Source organism: Haemaphysalis longicornis, unplaced genomic scaffold, assembly GCF_048455015.1.
Source record: "Haemaphysalis longicornis isolate Haplotype H1 unplaced genomic scaffold, Haemaphysalis longicornis Haplotype H1 scaffold_2, whole genome shotgun sequence".
In the NCBI taxonomy this organism is placed as follows: domain Eukaryota; kingdom Metazoa; phylum Arthropoda; class Arachnida; order Ixodida; family Ixodidae; genus Haemaphysalis; species Haemaphysalis longicornis.
This window is the reverse complement of record NW_027526295.1, coordinates 61312023-61328504: the sequence shown is the minus strand read 5'-3', so window position 1 is coordinate 61328504 and position 16482 is coordinate 61312023. Positions and strand designations below refer to the sequence as shown.

Here is a 16482-nt window from a genome sequence, read left to right as displayed (position 1 = left end):
CAGTTGAGTTGTATTTCCGAATCAGCAGGCACACGGTGTCTTTCTCTCAAGGCACCAGTGCTAAGTGGGAAAGCATCTCGGCGCGCCGTTGTACGGTGCACTATGAAAGCTTGCACACCACGTCAACACGCAGACACAGTCGATCCGTAAAAACTCAAATTATAAGCCATGAAACCAGAACAAGGAATCAGCAGCTGCTATGCCTGCACTCAGACGGAATCCCCCCCATAAATGGCAACATGTGGAACAAGCAGTGGCATCTAACTTCCATTCAGTAAGTAATGGCTGCTGCTATTCCTCCTGTTGATTCCGACAACCAGCATTCCTCTTCGGCCATCCATTGACATCCGTATTCACTCGAGGAATGTAAGTACCATATTTGCTCAAATCTAAGCCTATACTTGTTAAAAAAAAAAAGCCTTTTACAAAAGTCCAGGGTCAACTTAGATTCAAGGATGCGGCTTTCCTGTCACCACTAGACACTCAAGCCACCTCGCGGCCACAGGCTTGCAGATTGCCGGTTTGTTTGCAGGCTCCATTTTGCTTGTTTCAACATTGTGAACTCAGCTGTCAGCATTCTGTGCTTGCTTGCTAGCTTAAGTCGCCATGTGACCTCAAGAAGCGCTTGTGCTCGCAGCACAATGGCACCCACCAAGCGGTGCCACTACACTGCGGCTTTTTAGTATGGAGGCCAAGAGAACTTCAAACCTTCAAGCACAGTGCGACTTTGGAGTCGACGAGAAGAATGTGCGCCGGTGGCGGAAGCAGTGGTTTATATTGCTCATCTATATTATGTCACTCCTGCCCATATTACATTGCTGTAGTTCGAAATTTGACAGTTTTTTTGTACTTGTTCCTTTTTTTTGGATCAGAACACCTAATGTGGGTGGAACACATCTGATTGCATTACCAAAGGCTGGTTCAGGGCCCCTTTAAGAACAGACTGCTAGCTAAAGTGCCCGTCTTTTTCCAGCTGGCAAGGCTGGTGAAATCGATTAAGGAAAGGACATCCAAACTGGATCGGGCGGCTGCAAGCAGCACACACGCAGGCAAGGGCGCTCTTATGGCAGCCGGCTGGGACTCGTGTCACGTGGCAGTGGAACGTGGCAGTGGAACAATTTCATTGTTTGAAACAATGAAACAGGAGCCTCGACTACCCTGCCGAACATGCGCGAAGGCTGCGACGATGCGACAACGCTCTGAATGTGGCTTAGCTTGTCTTGGCTCCACATGTAGTCAAGATGTGGGACTGATGTCAATGGCACTGCGGCTTGCCTAACGAAACCAAAACTTGAACGAAGTTTTGATATTCGTTCATCCCGAATACTTCAAAATATCAGAAATTGTAAATTGGAGTCGAAGCAAATTCAAATACTGTAATATTCGTTAGAATATTCGAAGCGCCCGAATATTCACACAAGCCTATTCTTTAGGCATGGAGTTATCCAAGCGGATTATTGGGCTGAAGTGATAACGGCAGGTTTCCACGTCTTCTGGCACACTGGGAGACGGGTGTTCATCGCCCTGTTTCAGAAGTTTCAGCGGGAACACGTCTGCGCGTTTCAGGGGGCCCGTGCGATGTGGGAGCAGGTCATAGCCCCCTCGGACTCGTCTTTCCAGTCCTCAAAGGTGGTTTATTTCAACATGAAGACCCCTCTCTGTTCGGCGAATGTGGCTGAGCTGCAGGAGAGGCAGGTGCCGTTGGTTTCAGTGGGAGGGTTCCGGCACTCTCCACCCCTTCCCCCCCGCCCGCATGGTCTGACAGCACCGCCGGAGCAAGAAAAGATTGACCCAGGGTGCCGTGACCTCCCTGACCATATCAATGAGGGCATCGATGGTTATGTCTTCTCAGGTGATGTCACTGATCTTGCACTGCAGGCCCAGGGGTTTACAGAGCTGGTTGTGAGGCCTCTGACGGATTTTGATTTTGACGTCTTTTGGGACATCTTTCTGCGTATGTCCGCCGATCTCTCTCTCCCCCTCCCCGACTGAAGATGGGGAGGACATCGCGCAGGTGGCTGTTCCCGACATCACGTCAACGTCCCTGATGGCCCAGCAACAGACTTCCTCGTCCGCTGGCCGCCTACCACTTGTAACGCTCTTCAGCTCACCATCAGGTTCTAAGAAGGAGATGCAGGCCAGCGCCGTCATGGTCAATGTGAAGGTCTTGGACTTTGACACGACTCCTGACAGCCTGCCTTTGAAGCGGACGGCCAAACCGGAAGTCATCAAGAAGAGAAAAAAAAAGTCCGGGTCACATACAACGAGTCCCAGGCCAACTACATGATTCTCAAGCATGTCTTCGGTGATCTTGTTTCGGTGGAGCGTGACCCGGCATCGGGCCAGGCCATAGGCATGTCATCCCACGAGGGTGCCTCCCGCACCATCTTTGAAAGGTGGTTTCATGTCTTTCACTGAAACACCAGTGGTGATTGGACCCAGTTTATTGACTGGCTCGAGACCGTTTACGGACATGAGTCTGACAAGAAGTCCTGGGAGGCCACACCGGGTCCGACTGACTTTTGCGCCTATGCCATCATGTTGTTGGTTCAGGTTGATCTGTCTGCACTGTCGGAGGAGGCCATCCGTCTACTCTGTCGCACATTGGCCGACTATGCCTGCCCGGCTGTGCAGGTGCATGGGGACCAGGTTTTCCATGCACCGTACCGCACTGGGTCTGGCTCGTACGTCACGGCCCACGGCAACACCTGGCGCCATTCGTTTATGGCTGACAATGTGATCGACTGCCTGCACTCCAGGGGAGCAAAACGGAAGAGGAGTACCTGCGGCAGTTCGACGTTCTCGGCAACGACTTTCGAGGACTGGTCTTGCGCCGTGAGACGGCCAAGCCGTTCGACAAGACCATTGATGACGTCTTTGGTACCGTCACAGTTACCTCCACTACCCCCTATCTTTGGCAAGTCCAACCAGGGAGAGTCGCTTGAGTTTCAGCGACGCTGACATGTCAGAATGGGAGATGAGATCAGGACCTTCCGTGAGCCAGTCAGAGTCCTGGTGAAGCTCATCCATGGCCAGGCAGCTTCCAATGTGAGCCGCTTTGTTGCATCACTACAGGCCATGCTCTACGATGTTGGATTTAACCCGTGGCTACACTCTTGTCCTTCTAAAGCTTGTCCCGTTGGCTTCTGTAAAGCGGGCCGAATATGAAGCGTAAGTGGAAAAGAAGACTCGCAAAGTGCCCATTACGCGAGACCACCCGGATGACTTTTTCACCTCGTTTAATGTCACCGCTGATGCTGATGGGTCCCAGGCGGGTCCCACACTTGCAGCCTATTCCTTCTTGGTTAGGCACAAGCAGAGGGCAGTCAAACTCACCAGGAGGCAATAAACTGGAATCCAGGCCAGTGAGAGGGCTGGCCCTCAGTCGGGTTGGCTTCCAGCTGTTTTACGGCGATGGTCGAGTGGCAAAACTCGTATCGTTAGCGGGAGGAACCAGGTGCGAATCCTGTACCGCCGGATACCCACTGGTTTTTTTAAAGGGTACAAGCGTCCCCGGAGCCTCTGGACGCCTTGGACGTGGGAATATATGCTTGGAGCTTGACCACAAGCAACCATGGAAGGCTATGTGGGAGGTCCCTCGAGTCCCTTCAGGTGGGGTCAGGGACTGCTGGGCACCCACCAGTTTGAAGGGAACAGGAGCCTACCATGCGGGGTTCCTGGAAACCGTAATACCACGCCGGACCGTATCATTGGTTACAAGAGGTAGGTACTTCGGTACCGCTGGGCACTAACCAGTATAAAAATTGGTACAAGCACCCCCTGAACAGGGGATCCAGTGCTTTGGAAGTTACCAGACTTTGTCGGGAAATGCCCCAGTGGAAGGGGTCGTAACTTTTACCGACAGCGATGGTCGAGTGGTAAAACACTCTTATCGTATGCGGGAGGTACTGGGTTCGAATCCTGGTACCACCTGACACCCACCAGTTCTTTATTAGGTACAGGCGTCCGCGGTCAATTGCGGGCCCTTGAAAGGGAATTTCACGTCTGGAAAGCTGCCTTTACACTTGCGAGGGGCCCCTGACCCTTGTCCATCTGGCGGGGCCCCCGGCCACCTTGCCGCGTTGCGCCATTGCCAGGGGTGAAAGTATAGCGGCACGTCCTGCCACAGGCGGTTGCGAGTTGAGCGTCCGCCGTGGCTGTGAAAGGCACCAGTGCATTCGTGTGCTTTGATGGCTCTGGGCACCTACCAGTAAAATAGGTACAAGCGACTCCCCGGCCTGGTGCTCGGCCCTTGTGTGGGACTACAACGTTTGGGAAGTTCACCCGGCTTGCACGGGAAATCGCCCCTATGGAAAAGGCCGGCTGCAAAAACACAGGAACTTTTTTTCCCGGAGCATGTACTATCACGAAGCTGCGAAAAAGTGCTGCGGGGTGTCAAAGAAGGTTATCATCGCGGCGATTGTGAAGTCTCAAAACAAGACAGGCCTGTGGTTGTGCCTTATATCCGCAAACTGTCGCACGGGATAAGAAACACAGCCTCTTGGTATGGTGTCAGGGGTGTGTTCAGTGCCCCTGCACGACTTAGGAGCATTTGCCCGGCAGTACAGAAGGCAGCTGAGACATCTACAAAGAAGAGACCGCAAAATGGCTGGAGTGTCAACCATGGGTCGAAGTTTGTACCGTGCGCCAAAAATGTGGTATATAATTTGCCTCTTCCCTGTGATAAGACGTATGTTGGCCAGACAGGGAGGTGTGTGAACGTTCGATTCAAAGAGCATGAAAGATCCGTAGGAAACGACACCTCGGTGAAGTTGGCCACGCATACACGCACGTGTTGTGTTCCGTGTTTTGGTGGCACAACAATTCTAGCCAAGCACCGAGATAGACTTACGCGGGAGATTATTGAGGCGAAAGCAATGGCCAAGCAGCATGAAAAGTATCAGTTGTCCATCTGTCGCCCTTTCTAAAAGAGAAGGTGCATATCTTGATCGTGCATGACTGTTGTGTCTATCGCTTAACGTAGTAGTCAGTTCTGACTGGTTTTATCTCTCTTTTGTTTGTGTTTTCGGCAATGTACACTATAATTATGGCTGTTTTTCTTTATTAAAATCTTCAGTTGCGAGTCAGCGCCATGTTTGTGTTTTCTCTTCACTGTCTTCGTCTTGGATGTGCTGTTTTCACCATAAACATTCACCAACTTGCCCAGTTCGCCGCACCGGTAAATATTATGACAAACACCACAAGCTTACGTGCATGGTCTAGTCTCAGTCCTGTGCCTTTATTCATTCGGCTTGCATTTGAGGTAAGCTTTTTTTTTTCTTACCTTCCTAATTTTGGGGGTCGTCCTAGAATCGAGGGCGGCCTAGATTCGAGTAAATAAAGTATTTTGAATATAAAAGAAATGTTGTACAATAGGTACTTATCTGAATAACACATGAAGTTGGCCTAAATAATTTGTTTCTGAAGGTGACTTTTATCGAGTGCGTATCACTTTGTCATGTTTTCGCATCATTAGGCTGTAGCATCCCGATTTTTTGCACTTTCTCCTTGGGTACTCCCGGTACTTTTTCGAAGACGATCTTGCTGATTAGTGACCAGTCAAACCTCCTCACAAAACACAAGAATGCCAACTAGGCATTCTGCCCAACCTGCAGTGACTGGGGCAGTTTCTCAGCACCACAATGTACACGTCTATCTATATACAGTCAAACCCCGCCACAACGAACGCCGCTTCAACGAAATTTCCGCTTCAGCGAAGGATTTACGATTCCCTGTCAGTGGCCCAGAGTTCAATGCATTAATATTCTCACCACAATGAACACTTTTCCGAATGCCGTTCCGCTTCAACGAAATTTGACGACGCATTCCAGGCTTAAAAAATTAATTTTTAGAACAAGAAACAATGGTTCGAACATTTTCGCACATTGAATTATGTCAGCAAAGTTAAAATCGCATGCCAGCACCAGCAGAAACTGCCGCTGATGAGCGAGCATGGCGGCCGCCGTTGCTCGATGGCGACGGCGATGAGACTGACTACCGTTGGCTTGAAACCCGCCTTGAAGGTTTTCAGCGGCGGGCGATCCGAAACGGAGGCTCAGTCTGGCTGTGGCTCTGTTATCCCGTCAATCCATGCGGCATCTCTGCGTTGTCTGGCCGCATGGAGGAAAGTTTGTACGGCGCTGTAGTGTTAACGGTGTGCAAGTGCGCAGTTCATGCTGTGCACGTGGGGCAGTGTTTGATTTCGGCGACGCATTTCTGTTGTTGCGGGCTTTTCGACATGGCTGCGTCATGCAAGATGCGAAAGTTTTTATCATTAGAAGATAAAGCCCGTATTTTGACGGAAGTTGCAAGCGGACAGAAGAAAAGTAACGTTGCGGCGAAGTTTAGAATTTCTCCGAGTTCGCTCTCAATCATTCTGAAGTCGAAAGACGCGATCGAGAAAACGCTTGCCCCAGGAACATCAGCCAAGCGGACGAAGTTGACACCGTCGGCACATGAAGAGCTCGAAAAGGCGGTGTACAAGTGGTTTGTAAAACAGAGGGCGAAAAAAATCCCTATCAGTGGGCACGCAGTGCAGCAGAAGGCACTGAATTTTGCTTGCCCTTTGGGCATTGAAGACTTTAAAGCAAGCACCGGCTGGCTGAGCCGGTTCAAGACCCGCCACGATATTGTAGGCAAGACGCTCAGCGAAGAGTCGGCATCCGCAGACACGAGCAACGCATCCGCCTGGGTGTCGGAGAATGTTCCGGCGTTGTTGGAAGAGTACGCCATGCGCGACATGTACAACGCCGACGAAACGGGTCTCTTTTATGAGATGCTGCCATGTAAAACCCTTGACATGAAGGGTCAGCGTTGCCACGGCAGCAAACAGCAAAAAGCGCGTGACTGTGCTGCTGTGCGCCAACGCGGACGGGTCCGACAAGCGCCTGCCACTAGTTGTCGGAAAAAGTGCAAGGCCCTATTGCTTTAAAGGAGCCATGAAGATAAAATACAAGTTTTTTTATTCGAAAGATTGTGTTTCATAGTGCCCCAGAGCTTGCCCGAATGCAAAAGACGCTTCGTTCACTGAGAAATTAATCTATTTAAGTTAAAAGTTTGATTTTCCCGCTAAATCGTGTGTTTTTGTGGTCCGCAATGACATCACAGACCGCCCTGCAGCATAGGGTTCCTTGATTCACGCGTCCGCCGTACAGGGTGGAGACACATATATGCTGGCGCCGCCATTTTGGGTCGCTCGCTTGCCGCCGAAGCAAGTCATTGTATCAAAACCGCGCTACAATTATCGCCGCAACGCGGTTAACTGGCGAAGTTTGAATCATGTTATCTGTTTCGCATTGCTGGGTCGCGTGGGAAACGAAAAGAACGACTCGATTAACACGTTGATCAATTGCAGCGGCACGGGACCGTTTAAAGGGTGTCTCCACCCTGTACAGCAGCGCTGGTTTGAGGTGTTCACGCGTTTGTTTAGGGTAAATCTAGATGGCGCCACCATACCGTGGCATGCCGTTTTGTGCCTTTAGTTTGTTTTTGACCTTCTTTAACCTGACTTGTTTTTGTTCTGGGAGAAAATCGTTGCCTGAAACGTTGCGCTCGCTCGACAAATATGGTCACGTAAGACAGAGTAGCGTGAATCAATCGGCCAGCACCGTCTGAGACGACCCCAAAGCTGCGCAGTTCTGTGCAGCTAAACAAGCCTAGTGCGCGCAGTACGCATTGGTACTTCTACGTTTACATGTGCTTTCGTAACTTACACTGTTTGTCCCACCATTCTTACGGCTTTAAAAAAAATGTGTCCTAAATTTAAGCACAAATTGCTCGGTTAGCAAGCTTATAAACTCTGCCTAATTTGTGTTTGCTTTTTCTGCCCTCCGCCAATCACAGAGCTGTCTCATGTGACATCAGAGGTTCTGTTGCGGGAAATGAGCTAGTGGGTCGCATGGCCATACTGTTTTTTCCTAAGTATGTAGCTTATTTGAGCGATGTTTACATTAAAAGTGGTGCCATTGTGATTCTAACAATGCAATCTTTTTAATGAACCAAAGTTGTGTTTTCTCTTCATGGCTCCTTTAAAGGCACTTGGGGCCTTTCCGTGAAATATGTGGCCAACAGCCGTAGACGCGAGCCATTTTTTCAGACAGGGTGGCGTCATTCGACAGTGACATGAGGAGGCAGGGTTGCCATGTTTGCCTGTTGCTGGACAACTGCTCTGCTCATCACATCCCAGATGCGCAGCTAACAAATATGAAGCTGAAGTTCTTCTGCCTAACTGCACTTCTGCGATACAGCCCCTAGACCAAGGGGTCATAAGCTTGAAGTGCGCCTACCGCCAGCGGGTGATGCAGCGCCTCCTAGTCTACCTGGACAACGGCCGCAATGCCAGGTTGAACTTGTACATAGCGCTGGAGATGATGGCCGCCGCATGGGCTGCAACCGGGCGAGAAATAGTCGCCTACCGTTTCGCGCACGCTGGACTTAAGCTCGGAGGTGCAAACGCCGACGCCGACTTTCCTGAGGATCCTGCAGACTGCAGTTAAGCAGGGCGTCCACCGGCAGAGGCGCTTGCGTTCTGGGCGGCCCTTCAGGATGCAGGAAATGTGCCGTGCGGTGTTGAGCTCGACGACTTCATTGACGCTGACACTGATGTAACCGCGCACGAAGAACTAAGTGATGAGGACATCATAAAGAGTGTCCGCGACAAGGAGGACTCAGATGAAGACGAAGTGCCGGACCTGCCACCTCCACCGGCCACAGCGCGCGTACTCGATGCATTTGATGTCGTGAGGAACTGCGTGGCTGCGAATGACGACGAAGTCACCATGCAACTGCTCATGGAGTGTGAGAACCGCGTAATGGCGTTCCTCGGAAGGAAAACAAAGCAGGCTACACTGCCTGAGCTTTGGAAATAAATGTTTTGTGGCCTAAAAGTTCAGGTGAGCTGTTTTTTTCTGAATTTCACATCAACGAATTTTTTCTCGCGCACCGTCAATTTCACTGTAGCGGGACTCAACTGTACAGGCTTCTGCGATCGCGCATGTACTGGAGCCGCAAGACGAAAGTGGAAGAAGTAGCAGAAGTTATGTCACGCAACAGGTGGCAAACCATAAAGAACAACTTTCATTTCAATGACAATAATATCCTGGAAGCGAACGATGGCTAAGATAGGCTGTTCAAAATACGACCACTGGCTGATAATTTGCTGTTAAAAATTAAATTCTTCCAAAGTCCCCAATGCCCATGGTTGAGGAGCATTGGTCCCACTCAAAGGCCGTTCATCGCTCAAGCAATGTGTCTTCAGCAAGCCTCACAAGTGGGGCTATAGAAGTTTTGTTCTATGCAACGACCATGGGCTTGTTTCTAACTTTCCTATTTACACAGGGGAGGTTCGCCCTGTTCCAGGATTACCTGACCTTGGAGCAAGCTGTAATGTTATACAGTCTACGCTCGCTACAGCGGATCCGGCAACAACAGACTTTCGGTTAGAACAGACCATCTCTGTTGGTTTGTCTGGTCCCCATGCACTTCAAATGGAGTCCACTCCGTTCATAATGGACCTGGCTAGAGCAAACTATCGGCTACAACAGACTAAATTTTAGGCGAAAATTGTTTCGACTGAATGTTTATAGCGGACTCTCCCGGGCAAGCACCTGATGCGCAAAAGCGCGAGGTTTAGTTTGGCGAGGTTTAGTTTGGCCGGGAGGTTTAGTTTGGCGAGAAAACCTATGTCTGGCAACATTGTTGACAGCCGGGTCATTGGCGCAGCCAAGCCAAGCCACTGCCAGTAGCCTTGTCTTTTTTTTGTAAGTGTGACCAGCGGCATGAGCGGTACGGTAGCTGATTTCACTGCCGGATAAATTAAGCACAATTAGCACTGTCGAACATGAGGAAAAACAGGCCGACATCACCAGAAGTACAGGCCTGTCTAAGCAGACGGTTTGCTCGACCATTAAGAACGAGGCCGCTGCCGATAAACGCGACTTCGGTGAGATTGAACAACAGTGCTATAGAGTACACAAAGTGGTGCACCCGGAGTCAAGGCTGCCCTTAGTCACATTTTTTTTTATGTAATAAAGAACCCGGGTTCAGTGAAGGTCAGTCTTTATTATTCCCATGCATGCGTCGTTCCCGTTTCGTTTGGTGACAAAGGTAAGAAATTCCTCAAGTAGGGAGGGTGGGGTTGGTTCCCGTTCATTGTGTGCAATCTGCCGGTGGCCATGCGCAGTCCAACTAGTCTAACTTTTGATTTCACAGCTGTCAATCTGATTATTTCGTATAAGCTGTTTCAATGACCAGACATTAAAATCATAGAAACTGTGGAAGCTGCTTTGGGGGAAACGTCAGGCAGCGATTCGATTTGTTTGATGAATGGTTTCTGGAAATCTGCCTTGTCACGAAGGGATTCAAAAGAGCCTAGCTAATTCTGATGGCCCCGACTGATTTTTGTAGCTGGTTAATAATTGCTCCTAGTTATATTCTTGCTTTATTTGTTCAGCTTATCATGCGTCTTTACACACTTGACCACATGCGCTAGGCCTTTTCCAAGTGCCAGTGCTAAGCTTTGGAAACGATGTTTAGGCGATTCTTTGGCCTCGCGCGAACACTGTGCAGAGGTGCTGCAGGCGTGTAAAAACAACAAAGTGTCTGTACTGTGTACATGCAATATTGGTCAAAGCGCTCACTTTTGCCCTCATATACCCCCACCTGTGTCGGATACTGCATACTTCGGCTACAGCGGACGTTTTTCTCAGGATTAAGAGGGTCCTTTGTAACGGGTGTAGACTGCACTTGCGCTTTCGTGCTCTATTCCGGAGAATAAGAGCTACTTACTTTTTTTTGACAATTGGTTCACTTTCATAAAACTGCTTGTAAATTTAACCAGTGCAGGATTCCCGCCGTAGGAACTGTGCGTGCTAATAGGATTTCTGGTTGCCAATTGCCCAGTGATGCTGAAATGAAAAGGCCGGCTACGATTGAAAGGGTTAAATTTTGAGCAGTGAACCGGTACCACAGCCGAGTAAACATAACCAGCACATTCACGAGCGACAAGCCCCTAAGAAACTGCCAGCAGTACGACTGCATGAAAAATGAAAGACGTGAAGTTCAGCAGCCCGCCATTGTGAAGACGTATAACACATTTATGGGTGGAGTTGACCTACTAGACGAACTACACTAAGAAGGCCTGTGATGTGTCTGGCGCGGATGTTCACATGGAAGAAACTAGGGCATTTGGGATCGGACCATGGGAAATGAAACCATCCAGATTCGCTAGCATTATTTGGGATAGCGCCCCACTGTCAGTACCTAGGCGTGCTTTTGCATCAAATACAGAACACAGGGCCTCATTGGTAATCAGCACTCATGCAAGCTAAGCGTGCACTGCAGGCATGGAATGGGCGAGACCTTTCTGTGTTTGCACGTAAAAAAGTGTGCGAGGTCTTTCTTGCTAGAAAGCTCCTTGTTTCTTGTTTCTTCTTGTTTCTTCCTTTGAAGGCTGGGGGTGTTGGGGTCATGCATTTGTTTGTGCACTGTGGGAAGCGCCTTGCCACAATACCTTCTGGACTAGAGGGTGTTGCTCGGAGCCCCTCGCCGCGAGCTCCCTTCCCTCCCACATTCGCTCGTTTCAAACGGCTTCCCCTCCGACCTGATCACTGACAATGCTTCATATTACACAAGCAAAGTCTTTTCGGACTGTTGTCGAGCATTGCACATTCGGCACAAGAAAACGAGTCCCTATCATGCTCAGAGCAACATCACTGAAAGGGTGAACTGGAACCTGAAGAGCATGCTGGTTGCAACAACCAAGGAGCATAAGGACTTGGACACGCGTTTGCCTGAGCTGGCTTTCGCGACTAGGACTACCGTAAATAGGTCAACGGGATTGACACTAGGTCACCTAAACTTCGGTAAAGAGATCGCTTTCCCACTGGGAAATACACTGCTGTACACGGTGGCAGGTAACGCCCCTTCTCTGTCACAGTACGCGGCTAGGCTCCGAGAACGCCTTTTGGCAGCGCAACGCTCGGCTCAGGAGAATCATCGTGGCGCGCATGGAGCAAGCCGAGCAGTATAACAAAGGCCGTCGTCCCCTTGTGTACAACATCGGTGACCTAGTGCTAAGGAGAACGCACCCACTCAGCAATGCTGTACGCGGCTTCACCACAGCGCTCGCACACAAATGGCAAGGGCCATACTGAATTACGGCGCAGACAATGCTGGTGGGTCCTTGCACGTTAGCAATCTCAAGGCCTATCACGTTCGCACTGGCGATGACGAACAGGGGATAGCAGAACTGGAACGGGGGAGTCCCCCTCCAACTGTCAGAACGATCGGTGATAGGGCTCGTTCTCCAAAGCCGGGAGTAACTATGACTCTCTTGTTAATCTGCGCGGAAGCAGGGATAACAGATTTACCCAATGGCCGGGAGCAGTAACGCGTGGGAGGAGGCCGGGGTGTCAACGTTGCCTTTAACTACATCACTCGACGGTACACACCTGGTGTCTCATCGGTTTTCAAATATGATAGAGACACGGGCCGGAGGCAATTGCACACCTCTGTAACCCATGCGGGGGCCCAAAGGGTGTTGGTCCATATCGCTGGGGGAGCTGGCATACCTCTGTAACCCTGCTTCTGGGGAGCGCGAGTGCCGAGTTACAGAGGGTGGTAGAGCTGGCCCTCCTGGGTGGCCCCAACCTCCACGAGGTACCCGCTGGGAAACGGCGGAACTTCCGAAAGGGGGTGAAGCTAGGCTAATAGGGTTCACCCAATGGCTGCACGGCATTGGACGGCAGTCGCAGGGTGGAAAAAAAGGTGTCGATCCTTGAGCAGCCCGGGTAATTACTGCGGGTCTGCACACCCCCCTGCCGGGAGAGGCGGGCAGTTTTGCTTTCCGTCTTTCCATCACACCTTGAGAGGAGACTGGTTAGATCTCTGCGAGTGGGTTGGTGGGCTTGCTTCGGCGCCCCCCCTGCGATCCACGGGTGAACCTTGCAAGTCGGTCTGAGGCTCTGCGGACCAATCACCCCGTGGGACCCAGTCACCCCACAGACCGATCACCCGCCAAGCCTGCTCTTGCAGGCCTTCTTGTTCAAGCCCGTGCGACTGATGAGTTAGCAGAGTGTAACCTGCAGGTGGGACTTTGGGATGCGCCAAACTCAAAAGAATACAGGGGCAGTGAAGCAGCGGTCAACAAAGTGACTTGCACAAGCGAGTGTTGTCAAATAGAATGCCACGACATCTGCTCTGCAGGCGCAAGTGTTTGTGGAACCGTCAATTCACACCCAGAACATTGTAGATCACAGAAGATTATTCTGGGCTAGTGACGTTAGGGCGAAACAGTCTGCTTATCTGAATGTGATAGCCCGTGCGGCATAAAAGTAAAGAATGTAAGACGCGCTTCGTTTGGAACGCAGCCGGGCGTGGCCCGGCAGTAAAAACAAAAAATAAATGAACAAACACATACATGGTTCACGGCAATATTCACTGGCGCTGGGATTATATTGACTGGTGTTTGGATTATATTGAGCGGGAAATCCTGCAGTTTTAGTGCATACTGCCATACGTGGTGTACAATAACAGCTGGTGCTTTTTATAACAGAGGTTTTGAAGCAACTCTTTTTGTTTACCACTGAGGGCACCGACGTCCAAGGAAAACGAGATGCAGGAAAGCCAAGTTTACACAATGGGCTTCACAGAACAATGATGATAATGAATGAAGGCAAACCAAGTTCCTTGAGGAAAAGCGGTTCCTGTGGTCTGAATCGAACCACGGTCCCTCGCGTTATGAAGTCGATGTCTATGCGCTTGCACTACTCCGGAACGGTCAAAGCAGTGTATATTTTAGACTGACTTTGAATCATATAACTTGCTTTAAGTATCGTCTTTCTCTTAAAAAAGGGGCTTTCATTTTTCTTCATTTACAGCCCCTTTAGCCTGTTTCTGGTTCGTAGTGCCTATAACCTACGAGGAATTTATACGTGCAGGAATGTGGCTTTGGAGAACGTGGGAGAGGTAGGATGGGTACCTCCTCTTAGAATCGGGCATCAAAATTTCATTTTTTTTTAACAACGAGAATGTTAGATCAAATCACACCGGGGTTAGATGGGAAGCGTTAGCATGGGTGGCAGGGCCCATACCCAACTGGTTGGAGGCATGGTCGAACCTTCATAAAAACCATAGACCATCATGATGGAAAATGTCACAAACAATGGTTCAGCTAGATGAAAACCAATCCCTGCCTCTACAGCTATGCCAGGTGTATTGGGCTCAGTCCCTGCCGGAAGTGATCGACATGAATGCGGGTCAACCGCCATGTTTAGACCAAATGGTGCACCAGTCGGTGGCCAAGACCCGAGCGACATGACAATTTGGAATTGGCCCGAACCCCTGATCTTCAGCATGCTGAAGTGGAGCGTCGAGGTCAGCGCCAGAACAGAAGAGAAGACGGCGTATTTGGCATGGGTGCCAATGCGATTCGTTTGCATAGATCCGCAGATGAGGACTGGTGTAGACAGGGGTGGAAGCAGGGTCTAGCTTTTTGGAGCAGGCATGGGAGCAGCAAAAGTCTTATTTTGGAGCAGCTTTGGAGCAGCAAAAATCCCATTTTGGAGCAGGTTTGGAGCAATTTAGGGGCTACTTTGGAGCACTTTTGGAGCACACTGAACGCCTTAAATAATGCGGCTGAGCGCACTTTTAAGAGCAACTAATCCAAAAACTGCATGAAAAATAGAATTGGCCAGAATTATTTAGAAGGAGCGCAATAAATTAAATAGGAGCTGGCACCTTGATATTACCCTTTTCTCGGGACTGAAACCTGCTTTTTGCCAATTCCTTTAAATGTAGCGACTTTTTGGCCTTTGCGTCGTGAATGTGCCCTACCCGAGCAGCGCTCGCCGAGTGCGCATCGTCTCGCATAGATATTCCCCAACACAAAGACAGGCGCCGTACAATATGATGCCATATTCGCAGCAAGCTGCCGCCGCCGCGTCGACCGAGAAGGCAGGCATCATAGGCAGGCAAAGGTAGGCAGCGAACGAAGATGGCGATTTCACGACGGCTCATTCCGTAATAGACGCGGAGGCGAATGCGGGCACGGCATCCCATCAAGACGCCCGCTTTCGCGGTCGAGTCGGGCCTCGTCGGCGCGCGAGCGAGTACGGCGGCTGTGTGGCGCGCTGCACGCAACTGTTTTAAAGGAAAGTGATAGCGGCCGCCGCAACACGCGTGCGCATGCGCTCAGTATCGCAGAAAAGCCCTTTGCGCGGAAGCTCGCGTCGTCGCGGTTCTCGGTTCGTGCAGGTACCGAAAAATTAGACTTCAATCACCACAGTAACTGCGTACTTGCGCAAAAATCGTAATAATAAAAAAACTACTGATGCGAAGTATGTGCGAAGGGGTCGTTCGTCTTACTTCGAGCAGCTGCAAATTCCAGAGGCCACGCCTCAAGTTATATCACTAGATAACTGTTCGAAGTACTTTTAGTCATGCTGGTGAAAGCCTGCCGGGAAAGCCGCGGCGATAACAACGTTGCGATGAACTCCACGAGGAAACCACGAGTGCACCGAACTGCCGTGGCTATGGATGCGGCGTGGATGCGGCTGCGTCTATTGTGTCGCCAGTGCTCAGTGTTGCCCGGACGACGACAAGACTCGGCTAAATTTGCCGCTTTATGCTCTCAATGGACAATAATCGTGCCAATTGCCGTTTCTGCGCAGCTTGGCGCAGCAGGGCAAATTGGCGCACAATGGCGCAATTGGCGCAGCAGTTCCACCCGTGTAGAGGGACTTGAGACGACAGAAAGGTTCACGGCAATTGCCGAGGTGCTCAGCAGGCCAATTGGAGACTTCCAGGCCAACAGGTTCTTTGCTTTTCCAGCCATGATGGACACCAAGGCCATTTCCCTGCTCCACGAGGCGGTCAAAACATCGACGGGGTCACACAAGGACAAGGCGGCGTACCTGCGCTGCATGCTCCTCAGTGAAACAATGCTGCCGGCGGACAAGGTGTGGACAATCACCCACATCGGGACCCGAGTAGCGTTTGATACCTGTATAAAGGGAGTTGAGCGTGGCATAGGAAAGTACGGCAGGGCCGCACCATCAGGGGTCACAGCGGCAATCGACCTGTTGATGTTTTCACAGGTGATGACAAGAAAGACGATGTTGCGCTCCACGCTCAACACAAATTTCGGAATAGACACATGGGGGTCCAAGACTGCCGTGGTGCCGGTGAAAATGGAGTACAGCGGGACACGCGGGGTGGTGCCGTACGCGCTGAGTTTCGTGTCGACATCATACTGGAATCAGCGTGTGGAACAGGCTGATTCCAGGTTGGAGCCGACCAGGTTGGAGCCGACCCAGCGGCAACGCTCCGGGCTTACTGTGTGCCACGTGCGGCTCAAGCGCACATCAGTGGCCCAATGAACATACTCTTTGTCGTCATCGACATTGAGGTCAGCCCAAATGACAGGGTGTACTTCGAGGTGGCCGGGACACAGAACCAAATTGTCGGGAAGGGCACGCCTTCGCA

At 50.7% G+C, this 16482-nt stretch overlaps 1 long non-coding RNA gene across 6 annotated transcripts in view; it reads right to left on the bottom strand.

Annotated features, from left to right (window-relative positions):
• Nucleotides 1–16482, bottom strand: part of LOC144168922 (uncharacterized) — a 71428-nt gene that overhangs the window by 33061 nt on the left and 21885 nt on the right. The gene's annotated exons all lie outside the window — the stretch shown is intronic.